Below are 13,369 nucleotides of genomic sequence, written 5' to 3'. Positions count from 1 at the left end.
TGTTCGATGAAATTCATCACTAAGTCATCCGGATCTGTTCCAAATTTAGGTGCATCCTTGATCCACAGCAACATATGTATATGAGGGGCACCTCTTGCTTGGTACTCCTTTCTCCAGAAGAAATCCAACACCTCTCCAAGAGGTGGATTCTTTTTATTTGTGATGAAAGACATCATAGCTTCAAATCTATGATTGAAGTACCTGCATACATTCACAGGATCCAAAGAACACAGTTCTCCAGGTGTCTTGAATTCAATGTTTTCAATATTTCCATTTGCCTCTCGTAGAAATTCAAGTAAGTCATCCCAGCCATACTCGGCACAGCTCAGAGTGAGGAACCATGTCGGAGTTCCTAAGTTCCTCAGCATACATTTTAAGTCACCATGACGACGGTACCAGTACTCATTAGTACCACGCTGACACGCCATGAGATTAATTAAGTGAGAATCCAAAATACTGTCTTGGACATTGACTTTATGCATAAAGTCACTTGCCGAGATGTTTCGCATCTGTATACCACTTTTTAAGATGTGGTTCACTGCATATGACAGTCCAGACAGATCGCTTTCAAACAGGAGATGAAACAAATAGGGAATGCATTGCCGAAACCTAGGATCTTCTGCATACAATCGTAAAGTCCGGTATTCAGACGCAGGAATTTCACGAGGTCGCTCATCATATCTTCCTCCTTGACCTGTGGGAAATAGCTGTGGGAAACACCGAGCTTCCAAACTTTCCTCCCAAACACTAATGGGACTCCCTTTGGCTTGTTTCATTTGAAACAACTCAATAGCATTCCCCATCACTTCCTTGGAATGCAAAGGATGAACACTATAATGTTCATATATTTCTTCACTTTTAGAGGCCTCTACTTTCTCAATTTGGCCAGCACACAAATCGCTATCCTCTTCATCACTTACTTCCTCTTCTGCAACATATACATTCTTATAGTACTTATTATTTTTCTTCAAATACACTGTTGCCTTTTTGACTTTCCTAACATCCACTAAATCTTGCCATATTTTCTTATTCTTTGTCGGAACCCCATTAACCAAGATAACCAGAGGTTCCTCTTCCACTTTTTCTATTCCAATTGTGTTAATGTTTTTGTTCAAATCTAGAGGCAAATAAACAACTCTTCCCTTTAATCCTCTCTGTAAATCTGCTGGAGGCAATTTCCCTGTCTTTGGCTCCATTCTTACAATAGCCTGAAAGGGATGGATACTTTGAATCAAAATAGATTCATAAGTATTTAAATCCTTCAATTCAGAAGGAATCTCAACCAATTCCAGATTATTATGAACTGCCCTAGCAGGCATCTGGTTTTGGTTTAATTTATTACAACAATAAGTACACACACGTTGATCCGATCCCAAATCAAAATAATTTTCTACCATCAAGTATGTGGCTAAATCCTTCCATTCACTATTATTTTCCCTTTCACTTTTTGCATATAAATCCACTACCTTAGTCTGATTCTTATAATAAGTGCGTCGACAACATACACAAGTGAAATTAGGCCTCTCACTTGATTTCATCTGAAACGTGGCAATTTCCTTCTGAAAATTATCTGTACTGGAAACCTGTACATTATCTTCCACATTACCCTCTACTTCAGGGTCAATTTGAACATTCTCATCTTTACTACCAAAGTAACAAAACTCAATTTCTTCACAAAGATTCTTCACATCTATTTCAGAACCATGCAAAAGAGCAGCACATAACTGTTTAAGCATAATTGCTGGACTCTTAGCATAATACAACATTCTCACTAATTTTCTCACTTTATTATGATGCACTGCTAGCATCCTGAAATGATGAAAAACACTCTGGCATACTCTCCTGGAAAGACAAGCCAGTGAATGACCACGCAAACCTGTCATTTGTCTCACTCTGCAAGGATCTAAATCTTGCAACAACTTCATTTTCTGCTTCAAACTTTTCTTATTAAATGTCCGTATAAAATCACATAGCAAATTGATGGAAACCTGTCGCACACTGCAAATAGAACTACACTTCCAAATGTACACAGGACCCTTAGGACGTCTTCCTAAAACCTCATCACTTAGCGCCTCTTCTGTCTCTGTTGTCACAAGTAGTTCTTTTTCAACTGGACAACCATCCTTCACTTCATAAGCTCGACCACTGATGTCAACTGCATGCACCAAATCATTATCCTGAAAATAAGTCTCCTCATTAAAAAATGCCTCAGAACTTGAACTATGCATCCATTCTCCAGAAAAAACTTCACAAAAGTTAGTACGATTTACTACTCTCTTCCATCTACTTTTTGTTTTGAAATCAGAAATTACCTTGCTTAGTTTCCTAATTCTATTGATTACCAAAATAAACAACTTTCGCTTGATTTCAAAAGCATGATCAATAATTTTCTCTACATTTTTCTTCTTCCTATAAAATGCCGCTTTCTGTTGGCCTTTCTTTTTAATATTTTTCAATAAATTAACTAATATCCTATTACGGAACATTCGTTGTCGAATGTCCCTAAACTGTTGTTTCCTTCTACTATCATGCACAGAGTTATCTCTTCCTCTACCAGTAACATTTGTGATGGGTCTCTCCTTTCCATTTAAATTACTTCTCTTTTTGTTAAGAGACACATTTTTTTGAGCAAAATTTTTTTTACTACAAATATTTCTTAAGAATGATTTCGTGCTCTTACCCGGACCTTTCTTGGTGTTTTGACAAGTATTTGGGGAAGAGGACTGCTGCAATAAAACATCATCCTGCTGTCTTTGACGTTTTCTAGCCTTTCGTATTCGACTTCTGGAAGGCATTTTCCAAACTATGAAAGAATCTGCAGTTGAATCTGTGAAAAAATATAATATAAAATGTTATTAACCACTATTACCAAACAGTAAATAAATAACAGTCATCTAAAACTTAATGCTGTACTAATTATTTAACATAGCAAATATTTTCCACCAGCACTGCATCACAAAAATGACACTCAATGGTACAAAACAGGCATACAACACTCATAAATCACTCCCTAATATTTTAAATCATTAATTCAGGATGACGATAAGATGTAGCCTATCTAAAGGTTTGTTTAGGCCCAGATCTTTGGACTGGGGTGAATGTGTGTCATTGATCCACATTCAGTCCATCACCTGTTTTGTTTATTTGAGGTGAGGCCAACACATGGTTGCAGATAAGATTTTCACTGAAAAAAAACCAAGGTAAAAAAACATGTGAAGGCCTACCAATGAAGTAAATCATTAAATGAAAACCAATACATTTCTGGAAATATGCACTACTAGTGCTTCATAAGATGTTTTGGATCATATTTATAAGTTATTTGAGTATCTAGTATGCTATTTTACATTCTTCATGGTGCAAATTTATTGTAAATACGCTCCCACCTGCGGTTGGCAAATTTAGATTTTGATTATGGGAGTTAGATAGGCATGTTAATAATTTCCCAAAAATGGTATATAACCCCAAACAACCTTTGAAGCAAATGCTCTTAGCCATGTTATCCACCTCCCATTGGATAACATGGCTAAGAAATGCTTGCAAATGTGATAAAAAAAGGCCTGCAATGCATGAATAACGCAGAAAAATCAGCGATATTCATGCATTTTCCAACAAATGCTCTTAGCCATGTTATCCACTTCCTATTAAATAACATGGCTAAGAACTGCTCAGGGCACCATGAGGAACGCTTTCCATTTAAAAAGGGAAAAATAACATCAAAGACACTAAAATGCCTTCTAAATATGAACCCAAACAACCTATGAAGCAATGTGAAAAAAAACTGCCGCAATGCATGAATATAGCAGAAAAATCAGCGATATTCATGCATTTTCCAGCAAATGCTCTTAGCCATGTTATCCACTTCCAATTAAATAACATGGCTAAGAACTGCTCAGGGCCCCATGAGGAACGCTTTCCATTTAAAAAGGGAAAAATAACATCAAAGACACTAAAATACCTTCTAAATATGAACCCAAACAACCTATGAAGCAATGTGAAAAAAACGGCCACAATGCATGAATATAGCAGAAAAATCAGCGATATTCATGCATTTTCCAGCAAATGCTCTTAGCCATGTGATCCACTTCCTATTAAATAACATGGCTAAGAACTGCTCAGGGCCCCATGAGGAACGCTTTCCATTTAAAAAGGGAAAAATAACATCAAAGACACTAAAATGCCTTCTAAATATGAACCCAAACAACCTATGAAGCAATGTGAAAAAAAACGGCCACAATGCATGAATATAGCAGAAAAATCAGCGATATTCATGCATTTCCCAGCAAATGCTCTTAGCCATGTTATCCACTTCCTATTAAATAACATGGCTAAGAACTGCTCAGGGCCCCATGAGGAACGCTTTCCATTTAAAAAGGGAAAAATAACTTCAAAGACACTAAAATGCCTTCTAAATATGACCCCAAACAACCTATGAAGCTCTAACAGTACATATCCTGAAATTTAATTCATTTCAAAATTCGTTTTTAAACACAGCATATAAATCAATTGTATACCTGCATTCATGAAGAAATGACTAAAAATGTCCTTGAGACACATGAAAGTGTTTTCTGGAATGCCCTAGCACCATTTTTGGGACACTATTAACATGGCTAGGTAACTCCCATAATCAAAATCTAAATTTGCCAAGCACAAGTGGGAGCGTATTTACAAGACACTTGTCCCATGAGGAACACTTTACATTTTAAAAGGCGAACACAACATCTTAGACACTCAAATACCTTATAAATATGGCCCAAAACAACCTATGAAGCTCTAGCAGTACATATCTAGAAATGTAATTGATTTCTTAAATCGTTTTTAAAAGCAACATATCTGTTTCAGCTTACATAACAGACCATGAAATGGCCTCCATGTATTACAATATCTTGTGTAACTGCATGCCAGAATGTTACACCAAATATGCAATTATAATTTCTCTTTGAAACTAATTCTATTAGTATATCACTAGAGACAAAACCACATTTTAAAAACACAGCTTTCTTCATCATTTTCTCCTTAAATCATACTATTCTCTATCTAAATTAAATAAATCTTTTCTCACCTTAGCAAATATTTTTTGAGTTTTGAAAACAGTCTCAGAAATACACCAAATTGTCTTCAGCAGAAGAAAAAGGATGCACTCCAAAGGCTGCAGCTATTGAAAGCACAGAAATACAGATATTCTTTTCACATATCTCTCATATTAGCCAATCATACCTCTTCCCTCACTTTTTTCAAATCAAAACCCTTCCCCCCTCTGCCCTGTCTGCCTTGTTTCCATAGCAACCACCTCCTGGAAGACCTCTCATGTTTGCAAATTCACACAACAATGTTTCAATTGAACTCTGAACTCTCAGTGCACCTGCGTATCCAGTGCAATCTTTCATTAAATGTTTCTTCCTTGACCATTCAAATTACATCTTTCAAAGAACACATCCATGCACCCTAACTTTCTGTTTTCAGAAATGGAAATGCACCAATCACTGCTAATGAATCATTAGCATTGTAAATCCACAGTTTTTTTTCTTTAGAAACTCCTACTGTTTCAACTGCCCTTTCATTACCACACTTCATCTGACTGCAGAACAACCTTCTTCCACCATGTTTAACGTCTGGATTGTTGGACATAGTTACATCCACTGGGCTCAAAGGTATGCTGAGAGCAGAAATTTACACAACCTCAATTTACAAGATGTGGAAATTAAGTGGTTGGGCCAAAGAGGATTAAAATGTCACCAATTGATACCATTGGTGAAAACCTTTATGCATTTGCCAAAACCTGACCTGTTAATAGTGCACTGTGGAGGTAATGATTTGGGCACTTTGACAGGGGTAGGTCTGGAAATGCTTTTAAAGGACACCTTGGAGCAATTAATGGCACTTTTTCCTCAAACTGCCTTGGTATATTCCAATATATGCCAAAGACAGAAATGGAGGTGGTCCAACCAATTTTGTCCACAAATTGAGAAAGCGAGGAAGCATGTAAACAAATCTGTTTCAGCTTACATGAGAGACCATGGAATGGGCTCTCTGTACAACAATAACTTGCGTTACTACATGCAAGATATCTACAGAGGAGATGGAGTTCACTTCTCAGATGAGGGCAACAGAATTTTCATTCTGAATTTAAGACTCTGCATTGGTACCTACTTATAAGTACCTAAATGTACCATAAACCCAAAAGCTCTTCTCAGAGCTACCCTACATCTGATCACTCACAATTATTATTTTTCTCTAACTTTTTTCACTAATTTTCCACAAAATTCGCTCCCCGGAGCGCTACCCGGTTCGCTAACCGAAAGCTAACCTCGCGGAATTTTTTTAAAAAAAATTTTTTTTCCGCACATATAAGCCTCCTCAGCCACGCTCAGAAAACCTAGGGGGTCAAGATAAGTCTACCATGACCCCTTCTACCCATTCTAAACATTATTTGCCCTCCATCTTGTATCTTAATGCGAACGAAACACAAAATGGTGGACTCCCGTGACGCTTAAGGTTCGCTAACCGGGCAGCTTCCCGGAAAGCGGTCCTAAAAAAAGGCGGGAAAGTAATTTACAGAATAACGACTAGAAACACTCTCACCAAATATAGATTAGCTCATACTACATAACAATCCCTTCCATTCTCACAAATTTCATTGAAATTCCATTTAGCCATTTAGCCTGTAGACCTCTCCAAGTACCGTGAGGTAAATTACTTCACAAAACACATCTGAATTGTTGGAATTGACAACCAATGAAAATGTTACTTTCATTTTCTACTTTTATTACCTGACATTTGATTGGTTATATACCTGTATATATATAAAGGGAGAGAAGGAAACACAGCCATTTTGACTACTACTTCTTGTTGTACCTCCTATTTCAAAAGCTTCAAAAAACTTCAACTTCTTTGTGAAGGTAAGTTATAATTTAATATATTGTGCACTATGACTTAATATAGTAGACTTTTTCTGCTACATATACACTATCCCTCTGTAGTAGTAGTGTCTTGGTTAAATCACATACACTTTTTTTTAGTCCTATTTCCACTCTCATACTATACACTGCCAAAAGATAAATTCACTGATAAAAACTGCCTATCTAAAATTAATCCCAACAGTGCCCTATCTCTACTAATATATATTTTTTTAATCCAAATTTCAGGCAAAATGGAAGGCGAGCAGCAAGTTTCATTTTCGATTGAACTGAAGGAGAGCAGCCAAGACAAACTTGATGACTTTATGGATGACAGTAGAGACCACGAACTTCTACAATGTGTTGAAGCAGTAGACAACTTGCTTCAAAATGAAAAACAATTACACCCTATAATAAATTATGACATTTCTGACAATGAAATGTTAGAAAATTTAATAAAGTATGAAACACAATCATAATAAAAAAAATAAATAAATAAAGAAAACAAAAAAAAACAAGAAAAACAACAAACAATTAACATACAGTATTAGAAAAGTCTTTCATTCTTTTATCCATAAAGTTCGCTGCCCAGAAAGCTATCCGGTTCGCGAACTTGGCGCTTACCACGCAAAAAAAAATTTTTTTTTTTGGACCCTCCTAGGCCCTTTTAAAACCTCCACATAAAACCTAGGGGGTCAACGAGGATCTACTATGCCCCCTTATGGTAATTTCCCCCTTTGTTTTGGCCTCCTCTTGTCTCTCGATCCTACCGAGAGACAAGATGGCGGCCGCTCCGGACTGTTTAGAATGTTGACAGACACCGGAGGGCCAATCAGCTTCTCATCGCAAAGTTCCGTTACGCGAAAGGTTCGCGAACCGGATCGCTGCCCGGAGCGCTGTTACAGATATATATCTTGATTTAAACGTTAATTTCTCAAAATCCACTGAAGCACATATATTGAGACCTAGCAAAGGCACATCGGGCTAACAGTCCCTACAATTTTGCCAAGTTTCGTGAAAATCCATTCAGCCGTTCGGGCTAAAAGTGAGTCCAACCGCCCTATGGAAATTAACATGGGAAAAAGGCGTTTTGGGACCCCCCTTTTTTCTCGGCCCCCCCTCCACAAAACCCCCCCAAATTTTCAAGGTCTGCTCAGAAACAAAATGTGCCATTTTCCTGAAAATTTCAGCCAATTCCGTCCACGAACGCAAAAGTTATTAGGCATAGAATTTTCAGAAATCCCATAGGGAAAAAATCCTAACTATATATACCTACTGGCGACCGCCAGTAGGTAATCTATATACATATATATATATATATATATATATATAAAAAACAACAGCGAGGTCCTCCCGGGATCCTTCCTCCCGCGTCAGGTTGCGTCTCAGATTCGGCGGACCACGCCGACCGAAGAATGAGTTTCAATAGCAGTTTGCTTAAAGGCAAAAGACGCACTCAGGAATACTGCAGCAGATAGAGTTTATTGCCCAGTTAACACGCTACTCGTTTCAACAATAATGCTTGTCTTGATCACACGTGAACAAACCCCTGCAGGGCAAAACATGATATACACGTTCTAAACTCGTTCATGAACATAGAAGACGGTTGCCCTTAGCATTCACTACTAGATCTGAAACAATTATGTATTTGGACGCCATCTTTGAATGGTGTACATTTAAATGTTTATACATGTTTTTCAGATCATAGTGGTCACATTTAATGGTCAAGATTAAACTTTCATACACATATAGGATCATATTAAAGTGTGTTGACCCCTATATGGTCCTTGTCATACTCCAAACAAGCGAATACTATCGGTCTAGTGCCTAACCTGTATACGCCTCTAAGAGGGATGTGAAAATGCAAGAATTAGATAGTAAATCCATTGTAAGGTCTAGTGCCCATGATCCAAAAGGATGTGACATTATTGTGAAATTATTAATTATTTAACGTCATGACTGGCATGTCCATGTTTAACGTGAGTTAAATTAGTAGAGCTGAAGCGATTATGTCGGTCTAGTGCCCATAATCAATACTCCATATGGGAATCCTCTATTCAGAACAAGAACTGAATAACGTACACATGCATATAATAACCTGCAGGGAACGGTGCAACGAAAATTATAAAATATAGTGAAAGAATCTACTTTCATACAGGTGCTTTGTGTCTCTCATCCAAGATTCAAAAGGGTCCGAGGACCGTGAGATAGATGTGACAGGAGTGATAAAGATCTTCCAATCCTCCTAAAAAAAACATAAAAACTTACAGTTAAAATATGCATTAAAACCAGTTGAACATTTTAACTTTTTCTTACACACAGTTTCTTTGTATCTTTTCTTGTTATTGTACTTAATACCTCCTTTACAACATAGTGGCTCTAGTAATTGCCTAATCCTCATGTAAGTGGGTTGCAAGCTCTTCATCCCAATTGTGCCCCCCAGGGAACTTAGTCTCGAGTTCCATGATCCAGTGTGATTCTTTCTTTCTCAACACTAGTTCACGGTTCCCCCTTCACTTGCTCAATTGCATAGTATCTTAAAAGGGAGTTGTCGGAATTGTGATATTCCAAGAAGTGTCTAGCAATGGGATAATGGTTGTCTACATGTGTAATGGCCCTGAGGTGTTCTTGCATCCTCTTTTTGGCCATACAAGTGGTACTACCCACATATTTCTTTTTGCACGGGCATACAAGGACATAAATGACAAAATTCGTAGTACATGTCAAAAATTGCTTAATCGTTTTGGGCTCCTTACTGCCTGGTATATCAATATGCTTAACCATAATGCTATTTGCAGAAGCTTTACAGTGCCCGCAGGGGTAAAACCCCTTCAGGCCTTGTATCTGGCGTTTGTTTTCGGTTATGTCCCCTTTGATAAGTATGTCCCTGAGATTCCTGCCTCGTTTATAGGTAATCAGAGGTCTATCTTTGAGACTAGGGCCTACTATATTGTCTGTCTTGAGGATATTCCAATTGCTCGCAAGAATTTTGCGAATCTTATCTGATTGATGGTTAAATGTGGTTATGACACGAGTTTCATTCTCAGTGTCCTTTTCATCCTCGGGAGATCTCAGGTTTAACGTATCATTGCGATCTACAAGTGATACCTTTTGGACTGCTTTGCTGAGGACCCCCTCTGGGTACCCTCTTTCCCTGAACCTTTTCAACATATTTTCTTGCTCGATAGAAAAGTTACTTTCATTGCTACAGTTTCTTTTTGCCCTCAGTAGCTCACCGAACGGAATGTTCCATTTAAGGGGGTCCGGATGAGCACTGAGGGCATGGAGTAGGGTGTTACCAGCTGTATCTTTCCTGTGTAATTTAGAAGTGAGTTTGTTATCAATCACCTCTATCGCAGTGTCAAGGAATTCTACACATTTGTCATTGATGTTATACGTCAGGTGTATATTATTGATGTTAACATTAAGTTTCTCAATGAACAGGATTGCCTCTTCACGTGTGCCCTGCCATATGAGGAACAGGTCGTCATTATATCTGACCCATGTGGAGACTGTCTCAAAATCTTGTATGAGATTCCTGTCGCCTCTGATTTCCTCCTCTCATTTCCCTAGAAACAGATTCGCGAAGCTGGGCGCAAATGCTGAACCCATGGCAGCGCCACGTATCTGTTTATAAATAGCTCCATCGAACATAAAGATGTTATTTCTTAGGCAGATCTTCATCATTTCGACGAGCATGTGGGTATGGTCTAAATAGCAAACATCTCTCCGTCTAAGAAAATGGTGGCTAGCTTCTATGTCCTGTATATGATCGATGATTGTATACAGGGCATTGACATCCATAGTAATGAGCAGAGAGCCCTCTACCCATTGTACAGTCTCAATCTTTTTAAGAAAATCAGTAGTATCCCTGACAAATGCTGGTAACCCACTAACATATTCTCTCAAGAAATGGTCAATATATTGTGAGAGGTTCTCATTTATGCTGCCTATATTGGAAATGATGGGCCTACCAGGAGGAACTTTAGCATCTTTATGTACCTTATGTAACAGGTAAAAAATAGGCAGTTTGGGATAGTCCTGTTTCAAAAAACAGAATTCTTGCCATGTGAGTAGACCATTATTGTGTCATTCATTTAGTGATTCCCAAGTTTTCATTATACTGTCATTGTAATTTGTAATAGTACACTTCACATAGAAGTTGCTAGTATTGAGTTGACGTAGTGCCTCGGTGACATACATGTCCCTGCCCCAAAGAACAATGTTTCCACCCTTATCGGCAGGTCTCCATATAATGTTAGTATCATTTGCCAATGAGAGGATACATTCCCTTTGATTTTTGGTGAGATTAAAACCATCTCTCACCCCTCCCCCTTGGCTGTGTTTAAGTTTGATTAGTTCTTTGGTCACCACTTCGTGAAAGGTGTCTATGGCGTCGTGAGGCATAATCGGGCAGAAAATTGATTTGGGCTTAAATGATGAACATTCTGCCCTATCAGTTCTATTTTCTCCCAAAGTCATATTGCTATAGTCTTCTTGGCTGTCCCATGTTGTTAAGTTCATCATATCATTAAAATCCTCTTCTGGCAGGATTTCAACCATATCGTCTTTACCATCTGCATGCATGGTACTTTGATTATGTCTGAGGAAATGCCGGGGCATATTACCAAGCAATAGCGATAATTATCGCTATTGCTTGGTTAGCGTGAAAAAATTATCGCCGAGCTGCGGTGATTTTTATCGCAGATAAACCTTGGTATTACCAAGGTTTATCGCAAATGTGATAAAAATCTGCCGGATCGCATGAATATCGCTGAAAAGTCAGCGATATATTTATGCATTAGCGAGCTAATGCTCTTAGCCATGTTATCCACCTCCCATTGGATAACATGGCTAAGAACTGCTCAGGGCAGGTGTTAGCTTTTGGAGATATTGCGCTTAGCGCAAATATCTCCAAAAGTTGGTAATAGGAGATAGCGATGTTAGCGACTGTTTCCAGTCGCTAACATCTTGGCACGTCCACTTTACATGTCATTAGTGATAAATATCACTGACATGCAAAGTGGGGCCCAAGATGGTCACTATCTCCTACTAGCTGTCGCTAACTGGTGTTAGCGACAGCTAGGTAATAGGGAGATAATTTTATCTCCGCTTTCTTGGCTTTTAAAGCCAAAAAAGCGGAGATAGACCCCCTTGATAATATGCCCCGCCATTTCTTCAATTTGAGTTTTCTAGTGAACTTAAATATGTCCACCCTAGTGCCTGAGCAATTGAAAAGTTCGGTGGGGCAAAAAGTAAGACCCAGGCATAAAGTTTGTTTTTCCGAAAAAGTGAGGGTTCTAGAGGAGAAATTAATGATTGTTTTATTTACCATTTGTGCATCCATGGTTATTTTCTGTTTTTGTAACCACCTCTTTTGTTTCCCACTGTTTTTTGTTTCTTTTCTTCTCCTCTGCTGGAGCTTGAGTCTTCTCCTGAATGATCTCCCCTGCCTCTTCCTCTTCCCTTTGGGCGTCCCCGTACTGGTTTCTTCTGGAAGATGGGAATTGGTTCCTGTACCTTTTTGCATCTTGTCCTCAAAACTCTGAACTCGTCTAAAAAATGTGCCTGCTCGGTGACTATTTCCAGGTCTGATCCGGTGCTTGTACTTTGACCTGATTTTTCACTGTCTGATTCTGTCAGTGTGTTGGGCGCTCCCTTATCAGCCGGAGGTATACTTGTAGATGTATTCTGTTTTTGTAACCCTGTTTGGTTGTACATATAATCGTATTTCGGGCTGTATGTTAAGATGCGTCCACTCTCGTAATCTCCGCAGTCCCTGTGTAGCTTGCGCTGTTTACGATATTTTATGCCATCTTCGTGTTTTTTAAGGCGAGTTTTTAAATCTTCTTTAAATTTAGCAACAACTTCTTGTTCTGGGCTACTAGTAAACTCTTCATCCAATTCTTTAAGTTCTTTAAGGATGTCTTCACGTTCCTCCCATGCGTACTGGATAAGAATAAGGAGCATGTTTTTACCACTGTTGCAGAATTATATGCCCAATCATCTAACATCTGTGGTTTAGGTGACTCATGAGACGGTGTTATGTAGATACGGAGCCCCCGTGGCACCATCTCTTTATCTACATAGTCTTGTAGTGAAGTGGCCTCCCACCATCGGGCACTCTCCTGTTTGCGTGATTTTTCATATTTTCTTAGTTGTGCGGTAAGGGACTTGTTCTCAGATTTTTCATGTTTAATGGGCTGAATATTGCCTTTCCCTGGTGCTCTAGCAAAGAGCGTCGCAGCCTCCCGTTTTCTCTCTCCCTCTTCCTCCATCTGGAGGCACAGATTAAGTACAAGGGTATCAAAGTCTCTGAATGAGCAATTGCGAGCAATTGGAATATCCTCAAGACAGACAATATAGTAGACCCTAGTCTCAAAGATAGACCTCTGATTACCTATAAACGAGGCAGGAATCTCAGGGACATGCTTATCAAAGGGGACATAACCGAAAACAAACGCCAGATACAAGGC

The sequence above is a fragment of the Lissotriton vulgaris genome, chromosome 7, assembly GCF_964263255.1.
Source record: "Lissotriton vulgaris chromosome 7, aLisVul1.2, whole genome shotgun sequence".
Taxonomy (NCBI): Eukaryota; Metazoa; Chordata; class Amphibia; order Caudata; family Salamandridae; genus Lissotriton; species Lissotriton vulgaris.
This window is presented reverse-complemented; position numbering follows the sequence as displayed.